The following is a 12,963-nucleotide window of genomic DNA, read 5'->3' on the forward strand; positions in this document are numbered from 1 at the left end:
ATTTGATTAGACAAACATGCCAAAATCGTGTAATTACACCCAAATCCAATTATAGGGTGGCTTTCCAAACAAGCCCCCAAAATAAGTACTCTATCCGTTCCAGTTTATCTGAACCTATTTTCTTTTTGGTCCGTTTCGATAAGAATAACCCCTTTCTAAATTTGGAAATAATTTAGCTTAAACTTCCAATTCTACCATTAATGAGAAAATTTTATGACCACACAAATACTCTGGATCCCTTTTGAATTGTTTAGAACCACAAATTTCAAAAATTTTCATTTTTTTTAAAATTTCGTGCTCAGTCAAACGGGTTTACATAAATTGGAACGGATGGAGTAATAATTTTCTTGTTGAGAAAGGAGGTGAGAAGTGGAGGGGAGGGGTGGGGGAGGGGTTCGTGGTCATTTCTGGAAGTCCAGCTGGTAGGGTCAGAGTCTGCCCATAGCTTTTGTCCTGTTCACGTTTGGCCTTCAAGTCTTCAACTCCTTTTTACCCTCGTTATAATCCCCCAAACAACAAATCATTCTCTTCATCATCACACACTCTCTCTCGCTCTTAACTTTTCTTCTCCTCCCCCTAAAAGAAAGGCGAAAGTCTTGGGGGATAAAAAGATAAGAGAGGGACAGAGAGGAAACTACACAAATAAGGAGAAAAAAGAACTCCTAACAATCAAGAAAGGGAGCTTTTCTATTGTGGGGAATGTTGTCTGGCTCGAGGAATCTTTAATCTTGATCAAATTCTTTACACAGATCTAGTATTATATATGTTGTATATATTTTTAGATCTTATATAGATCTATAATTGCTAGTTGTTAGATCTATGAATTTGGTCATATATTTTTGCGTCGTCGGACCAGGCTTCATTCCCCTCAAAGATTGCTGCCATATATTAGTATCGCGATTAAGATCTTTTTTGGTATATAAATAAGGTGAGGCCCATGTTTAATTTCTTTTTATTTTATTTGTTAGTCAGTTATAAGTGCTATATTCAACATTTGGGACAAATTTGTACTTGTTTATTAACCTAGTTTGGTATGTCCGTTATATATCTGCAGATTGGTGTAATGATAAGGATCTTGACTTTAGTCTTTGAGTTCTGATTCTCATTTTTCATCATTACAACCTTTTTACATACTCTGTGTTTCATAACCTTAGGTTTCTTTTGTCAGTAAATAAGACATACTACTTTTTTTCATCATTGTGTTATGATTGTAGTCATATTGGCTTTTTTTGGTCTCTTTCTGCAAAATTTTCAGATCTGTTTTCTGGCTTTCTGCTTTGCTCAAAACCCTTTCTTCTTTTAATTTTCTGCACAAAGGCACACACACGCACACACACACTCTTTCTCTCTCTCTCTCCACACACACACACACGATTGTGGTTTATGGTATTGGAGATGCTATCTGTACAAATAACTTAACCTTTTCATCTAACTTGTTTTACATTGCCATGTCTTAAAGATTTACTTTGGTCAACTGAAGCACCTCTGAGTATTTATTTAAATCTGATGGTACTAAAGGGCAACTCGGTGCATTAAGCTCCTGCTATGTGCGGGGACTATTGTACGCACCGTAACCTGTATTTCTACAAGAGGGTGTTTCCATGAACCCGTGACTTCTTGGTCGCATGGCAACAACTTTATCAGCTACGCAAATATTTGTTGTATACTTGTATTACCTATATGATCATAAGCTTTTATTCTTCAAGTTTACATTCTATTACTGTATTGCCAGACTAATGAGTTTTGTTTGTGTACTGTTGGTGTAAAGTCTATGTGCATTGGCTTCAAGTTTAGGCATGTTCTTGAACATTATGAAACAGATTCTCATATAAGTGGTGCATTTTTGCAGATTTATCGTCAACTCGAAGGCACATGTAACAACTGATTGATCTATTGATTAATCTTGTATTCATTCACAGTTAATCGTTTCCACTATCAGTATAAATTAACTTGTTTTTAAAATGCTACACTTGTCCTATTTTGCAGGTTTTTAGTATTACCGTTGACAATGGGTAGCTTTAAATACTTTTAGTAACTTGATAATGCAAAAGATTATTATACTTTCAATGCAAAGAAGTTAACCCTGTGAACACTACTTCTAGCGGTTGTATATGGAAAAGTATACAACCTACTTGCTAGAGTATTTTCTTTTTTTTTTTTTTGGTTGTGCAAACAGGACTAGGTTTAATTATTCCTATAGCTCTTAGGTTTGAGTTGAGAAAACAAGACAATGAAAAACATCTGACTAGAAATGAAGTAAATGAATGATATAAAAAGGTGAGGTAGACATCCTGCTGAGAAAAGAGATAAGCTATGTAAACCTATAGGAGATATGACAACAATTAAGTGTAGGCTTTCCACTACCCTCCTGCATTTTAAGAAAAACCAAAACAAAGTTCATTAAGAATCTAGAAAACCTAGATTTCTGAAGTAGTAATAACTTAGTTCCATTTAAATCATTAATGATTAATGTTTCAAGAAATTATGCAGTCATTTGGTTAATTGGTGTTTATCACAATATTTGAAAGAAAGAACATTGCCGGTTCTTCATGCTCTTTCAGCAACGCCCAAAAGGTATTGATGGCCTTTGAACCGATCAAAATGGCAGTTCGGTGCACGAAGTATCCGCGTTCACGCAGGGTTCAGGGAAGAGTCGCACTTTAAGGGGTGTGATGTAGGTGACCTATCCTAATGCAAAATTTCACGACCTTTGAACGGATGGTGATCAAGAAATTGTTAGAAAATGACAGATAAGAGAAAGACTTGGTGATTTTGAATCTTTTTGACTTTACAAGCTTGAAAGTGGGAATGTTAGCTTTTGTGTTACTAGTTTTTTACACACATACACACTCACAAAGAAAGTTAGCTCGATTTTGATGCATGAATGGTCCATTCGTTGACTATTTACTACATTGTCTGATGCATTAGAGAAAAGCTTTGAGAGTATAACATATAAACTGTGCCTCTACCCATTACTTGCAGCATAAAGAAATACTGATAATATCTTACTTTTATTTTTTTATTCAAGCTAACACCAAAGCTATGGGACGTTCGGCACGATCCCTACCTGTAATATTTGATTATACCGTAAAAAGAATACATGGAGGAAGACATAAACCTTAAGTTTTAGCCTCCAAGATGAGATGAATAATGAGAGAACCCATTCTTGTACGTTGTGCAATATCAGCAATAATTAAAAGGAAGAGGACTCCTCTTCTTTATTAGATTTTTGTTTAATAATTAGAAAGATAAACACCATGCGCATATAGTTATGGTTAGTCATCTTCAAAAAGGAAGTGACCAGAATAAAACTATAATACCCACTAAGAGATTTGGTTGGCGTTTGGACAACATTTGGTTAAAGTTGGAAAAAAAAAGTATTTGAAGTTAAATTATGTTTAGACATATATTTTACCTTAAAATATAGTTAAATAGTAGTGAGTAAAAAATATCATTTCACTTAAAATACTTAAAACTAGTTTATCAATATTCCCACTACTATGCAAATAATGATGGACAACACAGAATTTACAAATACGAAAATTTTCGTAGTAGTATGTTAAATGTCAAACGGGGTCTTCGACAAATATATATAGCAGTATAGAAGATTTCTATTGTATTTCACCATTTTACTTCGAGAAGTTGTTTGCTGTGTAACGACCCGATTAGTTATTTTGTGCATTTGCACTTCGCCCAGCAGTTTGAGGGCTCGAGTATCTCCGCATGATGTATTATGACTTGCGTGAATCATCGGTGTTGGCTTTCAAGTTATTCGGAATCGATTTGGAAGAATGAACTTCAAGATTTAAGCTCTAAGTTGGAAGAGTTGACCAAGTTTGACTTTTTAGCATTTGACCTCGGAATGGAGTTTCATCGGTTCTGTTAGCTCTGTTGGGTGATTTTGGACTTAGAAGGGTGTGCAGATTGTGATTTGGAGGTCCGTAGTTGATTAGACTTGAAATGACAAAAGTTGGATTTTTAGGAAGTTTGACTGGGAGTGGACCTGTTGATATCAGGGTCGGATTCTGATTACGAAAGTTGGAGTAGGCCCGTAATGTCAAATGTGACTTGTGTGCAAAATTTGAGGTCAATTGGACGTGATTTAATAGGTTTCGGCATCGGTTGTAGAAGTTGAAGTTTCAAAGCTCATTGATTTTGACTTGAGCTGCGATTCGTCGTTTTGAGGTTGTTATGCGTGATTTGAAGCCTCAAGTAGGTTCGTTTAATCATATGGGACTTGCCTGCAAAATTTGGCGCCATTTGGAGTTGATTCGATATGGTTCGGACGCTTGATTACGATTCTAGAAGTTTTTGAAGTTTATTTTGATCTTCATGTGTTTTGGCGTCTGATTTGTGCTTTCAGAGGTTATTTTGATGTTTTGACCGCGCGAGCGAGTTCGTGTTGTATTTTGGATTTGTGTGCGTGTTTGGTTTGGGGCCCCGATGGCTCAGGTGAGTTTCAGTTAGGCTTCGAAGTGGTCTGGACTTAGGAAAATAGATGGTGCAGCTGTTTCTGGTGCATGCCTCAGATCTCGCAATTACGAGGTCTGAGTCCGCATTTGCGAAGTGCACCTGGGGAGAGCTTCTTCACGTTTGCGAATATTTTGGTCGAATTTGCGGAGAGTCCATTGTTCGCAATTGTGAACTATTCATCGCAATTGCGATGACAGCAGAAATGGGAAGACTTCGCAATTGCGACTATTTCTTCACATTTGCAGGGTTCGCATTTGCAAATCCCAAGTCGCGACATCTGCGACTGGATAAATAGCTAAAGAACGGGATTTAAGCTCATTATCTCAAAATTTCAAACCTAGAAACCCTAGATGCGATTTTTCCAAGAGCTCTTGTCCCCCAATTCATTGGTAAGTGATTTTAACCTATTCTCTTTCAATCTTCCATAACATTTCATTAGATTTCAACCTAAAATCTAGGATTTTGATGGTAGAAATTGGGGATTTGGGTAGAATTAGGGGTTTTATTAAAATTAGAGTTTAAACCTCAAATTGAGGTCGAAATTTGAAACAAATTACATAACCGGGATCGGGGATGAATGGGTAATCAGTTTTGGTCCGAATTTCGGGTTTGGACCAAGTGGGCCCGGGAGTTGACTTTTATTGACTTTTTCAATAATGAACTAAATTGAACCTTTTTCATTAGCGGGTAGTTTCTAAGGCTTATTTTGAATCATTTGGTTGGTAAGATTTGGTTGGTTCGGAGGCTTGTTTGAAAGGCAAACCCGCGGTTGTTCAGACTTATACAATGTGTAGATGTGAGATTCGGGCCTTATAATGAATTCAGGCTGTTGGATATTGGGTTCTAAGGTTAAAGGACCAAAGTTGAAGCAAGGATCTCTAGTTATGTTGTGTTGACAGTCTTATATGGAGCAGGGTGACATGGGATCACCCCCGGGTATGTGCATAGTAAGGTTACACCGTGATTTGAAAGCTTTGGAATGACTCCTGGCACGTTCGAGGACGAACGTATGTTTAATTAGTAGGGGATGTAACGACCCGACTGGTCGTTTTGAGCATTTGCATTTCTCCCGATAGTTTGAGGGCTCGAGTATCTCCGCATGATGTATTATGACTTGCATGAATCGTCGGTGTTGGCTTTCAAGTTATTCGGAATCGATTTAGAAGTATGAACTTCAACATTTAAGCTCTAAGTTGGAAGAGTTGACCAAGTTTGACTTTTTAGCATTTGACCTTGGAATGGAGTTTTGTCGGTTCCGTTAGCTCTTTTGGATGATTTTGGACTTAGAAGCGCCTTCAGATTGTGATTTGGAGATCCATAGTTGAATTAGACTTGAAATGGCGAAAGTTGGATTTTTTGGAAGTTTGACCGGGAGTGGACTTTTTGATATCGGGGTTGGATTCCGATCCCAGAAATTGGAGTAGGACCGTAATGTCAAATTCGACTTGTGTGCAAAATTTGAGGTCAATTGGACGTGATTTGATAGGTTTCAACATCGGTTGTAGAAGTTGAAGTTTCAAAGCTCATTAATTTTGACTTGAGGTGCGATTCATCGTTTCGAGGTTGTTATGCATGATTTAAAGCCTCTAGTAGGTTTGTTTTGTCATATGGGACTTGCCTGAAAAATTTGGCTCCATTTGGAGTTGATTTGATATGGTTTGGACGCTTGATTGCTATTCTAGAATTTCTTGCACATTATTTTGATCTTCATGCGTTTTGGTGTACGATTCATGCTTTTAGAGGTTATTTTGATGTTTTGACCGCACAAGCAAGTTCGTGTTGTGTTTTCGGGCTTTTGTGCGTGTTTGGTTTAGGGCCCCGAGGGTTCAGGTGAGTTTTAGTTAGGCTTTGGAGTGGTTCAGGACTTAGGAAAAATAACTGGTGCAACTATTTCTGGTGCATGCCTCAGATCTTGCAATTGCGAGGTCTGAGTTTGCATTTGCGAAATGTTGCCAAGCCTACTGGGTTCGCAAATACTGGGTTCGCATTTGCGAACCCAGTATTCGCATTTCCGAAGTCCACCTTGGGAGAGCTTCTTCGCATTTGCGATCATTTTGGTCGCATTTGCGGAGGGTCCATTGTTCGCAATTGCGATGACGACAGAAATAGGAAGAATTCCCAATTGTGACTGTTTCTTCGCATTTGCGAACCCTAGGTCGCAAATGCGACATCTACGACTGGACAAATAGCTGAAAAACGGGATTTTAGTTCATTCTCTCAAATTTTCAAACCTAGATACCCCAGAGGCGATTTTCCCAAGAGCTCTTCTCCCCCAATTTATTGGTAAGTGATTCTAACCTATTCTCTTTCAATCTTCCATCACATTTCAAAAGATTTCAACCTAAAATCTAGGATTTTCATGGTAGCAATTGGGGATTTGGGTAGAATTAGGGATTTTTGTAAAATTTGAGTTTAGACCTCAAATTGAGGTCGAAATTCGAAATAAATTACATAACCGGGCTCGGGGATGAATGGGTGATCAGGTTTCGATCCGAATTTTGGGTTTGGACCAAGCGGGCCCGGAGTTGACTTTTGTTGACTTTTTCAATAATGACCTAAATTGAACCTTTTTCATTCGGTGGGTAGTTCCTAAGGCTTATTTTGAATCATTTGGTTGGTAATTTCTAGATTTGGTTGGTTCGAAGGTTTGTTTGAAAGGCAAAGCCGTGGTTGAGGTTTGAGTTGATTTTTGGAATGAGGTAAGTGTCTTGTCTAGCTTTGTTGAAGGAATTTTTCCTACTATTTGACATTGTTTTCTACATGCGGGGGTGATACATATATGAGGTGACAAGTATATATGCATGTGCCAGGGTTAATCATGCTCGGGGGTATTATGTTATAAATTGTGTCTTGTAGAATTACGTGACCTTCTTGCTTCATGTCTTACTTGACTCCTAGATACTAAGAACATAGAATTAAATGTTAGAAACCAAGATTCAGTTCTTTATAACTTGATTACAATTTGACGGAATTCTAAGAAACATTGATGTGTCTAATTCAGTCATCATTATGCTTAATCATTAATAGATTGCTACGGCTGATATTCTTGAGATTTGTTGAAGTACTTTAATAATAAGGTTGTTGAGGGTTTATTGAACTATTGTTGACTTGAAAGTTGTGATTGGGATTCATTTGGAATATCCGTTTAAACACTCTCCTTGACATTATTTACGCTTCCTAAATTGTTTGTCGTTAATATACATATGCTCGGTAAGAGAGAGTGTAAAACACGAAGGGTGATGCCGTTCATGTTATGTTAGTGTAAAACACGAAGGGTGATGTCGTGCCAAGTTATATGAGTGTAAATCACGAAGGGTGATGCCGTGCCATGTTATGTGAGTGTAAAGTACGAAAGATGGTGTCGTGCTATGATATGTGAGTGTAAATCATGAAGGGCGATGCCGTACCATATGATTTGAGAGTAAAAGCTATAAGGGTGATGATGTGCTATGTTTTGAGAGTAAAAGTACGAAGGGTGATGCCGTGCCATTTCATTTACATTATCATGAGTTCATGACACGAAGGGCGATTCCGTGCAGGTGAGGACGAGGGGCATGCATTTTATTATAATATCTTTACCTCATATTTACGTTCATGTATTTACCACGAGCTGTTATTGTCGTACTTATGGTTCTTATATGACTTGCCGTTATTGTTCTGTCTATGTTCTCTACCTCGATTGCTGTTGTGTTGCCCATGCCTTCTACCTGCTTAACTTGCAAATACCATCATTATATCTATATCCATGTCGTATCTATTTTGTTACACTTTAGTACAAGCCTTCTACCATGTTAGTCATCCATGCCTCTACTTGTTAACTTATAAAGATCATGTTCTTCCTTCTTGTTGGTTATATTTACATCTAAACCTTATACCATGTTAGTTAGTGAAATTTATGTTCTTCTACCATACTTGTTGTCATTACTTTTGTGCCCTCTATCTCGTCTATTTCTATTTTCTATATGCTTCCGACTTCTTAATTGTTACTTTCTGGGTACTCTCTACTTGGTGGACATTATTGTTAGAATTTATTCTACCTGGTTGGTATTACTTATGCACATTTGGTAAGGATGGGTGAACGCACGAAGGGTGTTGCCGTGCTAATTGACTTGACACATAATTATTTATATATGTTTAGAAAAAGATAAATGATGTTCTAAACGTCAATACCACACAAAGGGGGGGGGGGGTGATTTGTGTGGTACTCAATTTTTCGCTTAAACTGCTTCTGGAAGGACCTGGTTCTTCTAGGTGTACTTATTACTACTGTTTGCGGAATTAAAAGTACATAAAATAAAGAACACAGAGATTTTACGTGGAAAACACCTGGCTCAAAAGGTGAAAAACCACGACCTACTACTCAGTAGGATTTTCCCAAACTTCCACTAAAATCACTGAGCCAAAACTGCATTTACAAAACTCTTTGTAAACCTAAGGATTAACTCTAATCCCTTTGTAGCAACCAACCTCTAACTGCTGCGACAACTTCAAGTTAACTCTAACTTGAATACTCAAAATACCTATTTAATTTGCTTCTAGATAAAGCTGAAAGGTACAATATGAAACAACTACTACAATTGAACTAGAAATAAAGAAAGACACATAAAACTCTTTATGGAGCTGGTTCTTCAATCTGGTTCATGTAGCTTCTGGTTTGCACACTTGAATCACACACGAACTGCTTGCAAAAAGCCTTGCTATTTTGCTCCCAATTCACGTTTAACTTCTGCGTTTTTGTGCAACACATGTAATGTGAGAACATCCTGCAATTTATAGAGTTAGTAGATGAAGAAATAACTAGAGTTCTGATGCAACTCTTCCTTGGTGGAAGAGTTCTAGTTGATTTCAACTTCTAACTCCTTCCCTATCTTGAATTGTGTTCTCTTTGATTAAGGACTCCTTCTCCTTATCAATTATGCAACCTTTTCGATCAGGAGATATTAAATACACCAAGTTAAGCTTATCTCCTTCACGTGCATCCCACATGCTTGAATCTGCCCGTTTTTGTGAACCTGAAGGATGAACCACTGGATGGACCTGGTTCATGTCTTAGTTCCTTTGTCAGTCTTCAAAACTAACCTTTACTTGGGCCAACAATAAACGTATCAAGGGTGTTACTGTGCCATTTGACTTGATATCTTGGATACTTCTCACACCAGGAAAGAATATGAACTTTCTACTGTGATTTCTCCTAGTAATGTTTTACTATCTCGCACGTTTATTTATAGTTTTCTTATCTGTTATGTTCTTGAACTGTCTATACAGTTAGTCTAATGTACAGGTTATAACAGTAAGCATCTTTAAACTAAAAATCCTCGTCACTACTTCGATGAGGTTAGACAAGATACTTACTGGGTACATTGGGTCGGTTGTACTCATACTACACTTCTGCACCTTGCGTGCAGATTTTTCTCTTGGAGCGGAGCTGCTGGTGATGTCGGGAGCTGACTCGGAAGATGTTCGTGCATTCTGGATTTACCTGCCACTTGTCCTTGGTAGTTTTAGGTTTTGCTAATCAGTTTATGTAATTTTCAAACAAATCATGTAATTATTTGTACCAGCTTTGTAAATTCCAAGTCTTGGAAGCTCATGATTCGTACTACCAGTCCTAGGGTTAATATATAAATGTTCAGATAAATTTCATTTGGATTGTATTGACTGTTAGTTGGCTTACTCAGCGGTCGAGTTAGGTGCCATCATGACTAGTAGTTTTTGGGTCATGACATGTTGCCTTTGAATAATTCAAGTACTTTCGATCAATGACTTAGTTAGGAATTTCACGAAGAGTATTCAAACTTTGAGTAGACAAATAATTTTTTTAATGAATAGGTGCACCAAAAAGTTTGACATAAATTTAGCTAAATCATAAAAACACTTGTAAAATGTAACGTTCGATAGATCGTTTTGTGTACCAGCCTTAATTTCTCTATTCCGAGACCTCTCATAACTTTATTTGATTTTTAGTAATTTGCGTGCATAGTCCATGTCTTTTTCCGGAAAGCGTTTACGTAAAATTTTGAAGAAAAAATGATTTGAAAATTAAAGTAAGGCTTGAGTTGACCTCAGATCGGTGTTTTGATGACTCACGTTGGTTCAATGATATTTTTGGACTTGTACGCTCGTTTGGTTGGGCTCCGGGGTGATCCGAGTGCGTTTCGGCACATTATGTGAAAGATTCCGAAAAATGAGTTTTCGTGTTAAATATCTTAAGTTTTGATGATCGATTCTCGTTATTTGATGTTATTTTGGTGATTTGAGGTAGCGAGCGAGTTTATATGATGTTATTACACTTGTGTGCATGTTCGGTGTAACGATTCGACCGGTCGTTTTGAACTTTAATGTTCCATTCAGTGGTCTGAGACTTTGAGTAGCTTTATATGAAATATTATGACTTGAGTGTATCGTCGATTTTGGTTTTCAAGTGGTTCGAGATTGATTTGGAAGAATGACTCTTTATTTGGAAGCTTTAAGTTGGAAGAGTTGACCAAGGTTTGACTTTTGGATAAATGGACTCGGAATCGGGTGTTGATTGTTCCGATAAGTTCGAATACTGATTTTGGACTTGTATGTATGTTCAGATTTGGTATTGGAGGTTCATAGAAGAATTCGACACTATTTGTCAAAAGTTGGCAATTTGAAGAACTTAAGAGTTTATAAGTTTGACCAAGAGTTGACTTTGATGTTATTGGACTCCAATTGGTGTTTCGAGACTGTGGATAGGTCTATATAGTTGAACTGAATGTTTGTGCAAAGTTTTGAAGTGATCCAAAGGGTTTAAATGTGATTCAGTCACTCTTTTGAATGAATGAAGATTTAACAACTTAAGAAAACTTCTATTCGGTTTGAGCCTCAATTCTTTATTGTGATGTTCCTGTGGGTCTTTTGTGGCTTTGGATGAGTTTGAATAATGTATTTGTACTTTTTGGTATGATTAGATGTGGTCCCGAGAGGCTCGGTTGTATTTGGATCATTGGTTGAGAAATTAGTTAAGCAAAGGTATTGATGTTTGACCATGGTCAATATAGGATAAATGTGATGACCCAAAAGGTCATCTTCTATTTTAGAACTCGAATTCGTATTCTGAGGCCTTAAGACCTCACTTTATCTCTGCTCGATTTGCGTGCGCAGTCCGGGCGTGATTTCGGGAAGCCTTTATTTGGAAAATTTATGAAATAACAATTTTTGGCTTAAAAAGTTAATTTTTGTTGACTGCAGTCAACGTTTTGGGTAAACAGACCCGGACCCGTGATTTGATGGTCCCGGTTGGTCCGTAGTAAATATGGGACCTGAGCGTATGCCCAGAATCGAATTCCGAGGTCCCAAGCCCGAGAAATGAATTTTTGATAAAAATTGTTAAACTGAAATTATAATGGTTTTGAGAAATTGGTTAATAGTTGATCTTGTTGGTTTTGGGTTTGTATTGAAGTTTCGGAGCTCGGTACAGGTCCGTTATGATATTTAAGTCATGTTTGTGGAATTTGGTGACAAACGGATTTTATTTGACGTGATTCGGACCCTTGGTTGAGAAAATAAAGTTTTGAAACTTTCTTGAAAATTTCATGCAATTTGGTGCTAAATTCGTAGTTCTAGATGTTATTTTACCGATTTGATTGCACGAGCAAGTTCGTATGGTGTTTTAAGACTTGTGTGCATGTTTGGTTGGGAGCCCCGAGGGCTCGAATGAGTTTCAGATAGGCTACAGAGTGATTTGGAACTTAGAGAATTTTGCTGGTATAGCTGAACCTGTTGCAGGCCTCTTATCTCGCATTTGCGAGATCAGGCATCGCAATTGCGAACATCTCAGGTTCCGCATTTGCGAGGCCTTCATCGCATTTGCGAAGGAAGTCTGGGCTAGCAGTTATCGCAATTGCGAAGATTTCCTCGCATTTGCAAAGTGATGTGGGAAGGGGCAGTGATCGCAAATGCGATCCTTTTTTCGCATTTGCGGAGGTTCATGTTCGCAATTGCGAAGGCAGCATGTCTGTGAAGGGCTTCGCATTTTTGATGGCTCCTTTGCATTTGCGAAGCTCGGGTCGCAAATGCGACATCTCCAGTTGATAACTTTGGACTTGGACGGGATTTCTCATTCATTCTTCCGTTTTTCAAAACCTAAACTTCAATAGGCGATTTCTCAAGGGCTAGTTCTTCCCAAAATCATAGGTAAATGATACTTAACTCATTTCTTTTAATCTATTTCATCTTTTTACAAGATTTCATCCTAGTATCTAGGGTTTTTCAGGGTGGAATTGGGTGTTTTTGGGTAGAACTTAGGAATTTGGAAATTTAGGGATTTGGACCTCAAATTGAGGTCGGATTCCAAAACCTATTATATATCCGGTCTCGGGGGTGAATGGGTAATCGGGTTTTGGACCGAATTTCAGGTTTTGACCAAGTAGGCCCGGGGTCAGTTTTTGACTTGTTGGGGAAAATGTTGGGAAACCTATAATTATGCATTGGAATTGATTTCTTTAGCGATAATTGATTTTATTA

General features: G+C 37.7%; 1 long non-coding RNA gene across 1 annotated transcript; it reads left to right on the top strand.

The window, feature by feature from the left end:
• LOC109231045 lies at positions 504-3,014 on the top strand. The gene is made up of 2 exons (XR_002068749.1): positions 504-928; positions 1,850-3,014. It is a non-coding gene; the product is annotated as an uncharacterized LOC109231045 (long non-coding RNA).

Source organism: Nicotiana attenuata, chromosome 8 (genome assembly GCF_001879085.1).
Source record: "Nicotiana attenuata strain UT chromosome 8, NIATTr2, whole genome shotgun sequence".
Taxonomy (NCBI): domain Eukaryota; kingdom Viridiplantae; phylum Streptophyta; class Magnoliopsida; order Solanales; family Solanaceae; genus Nicotiana; species Nicotiana attenuata.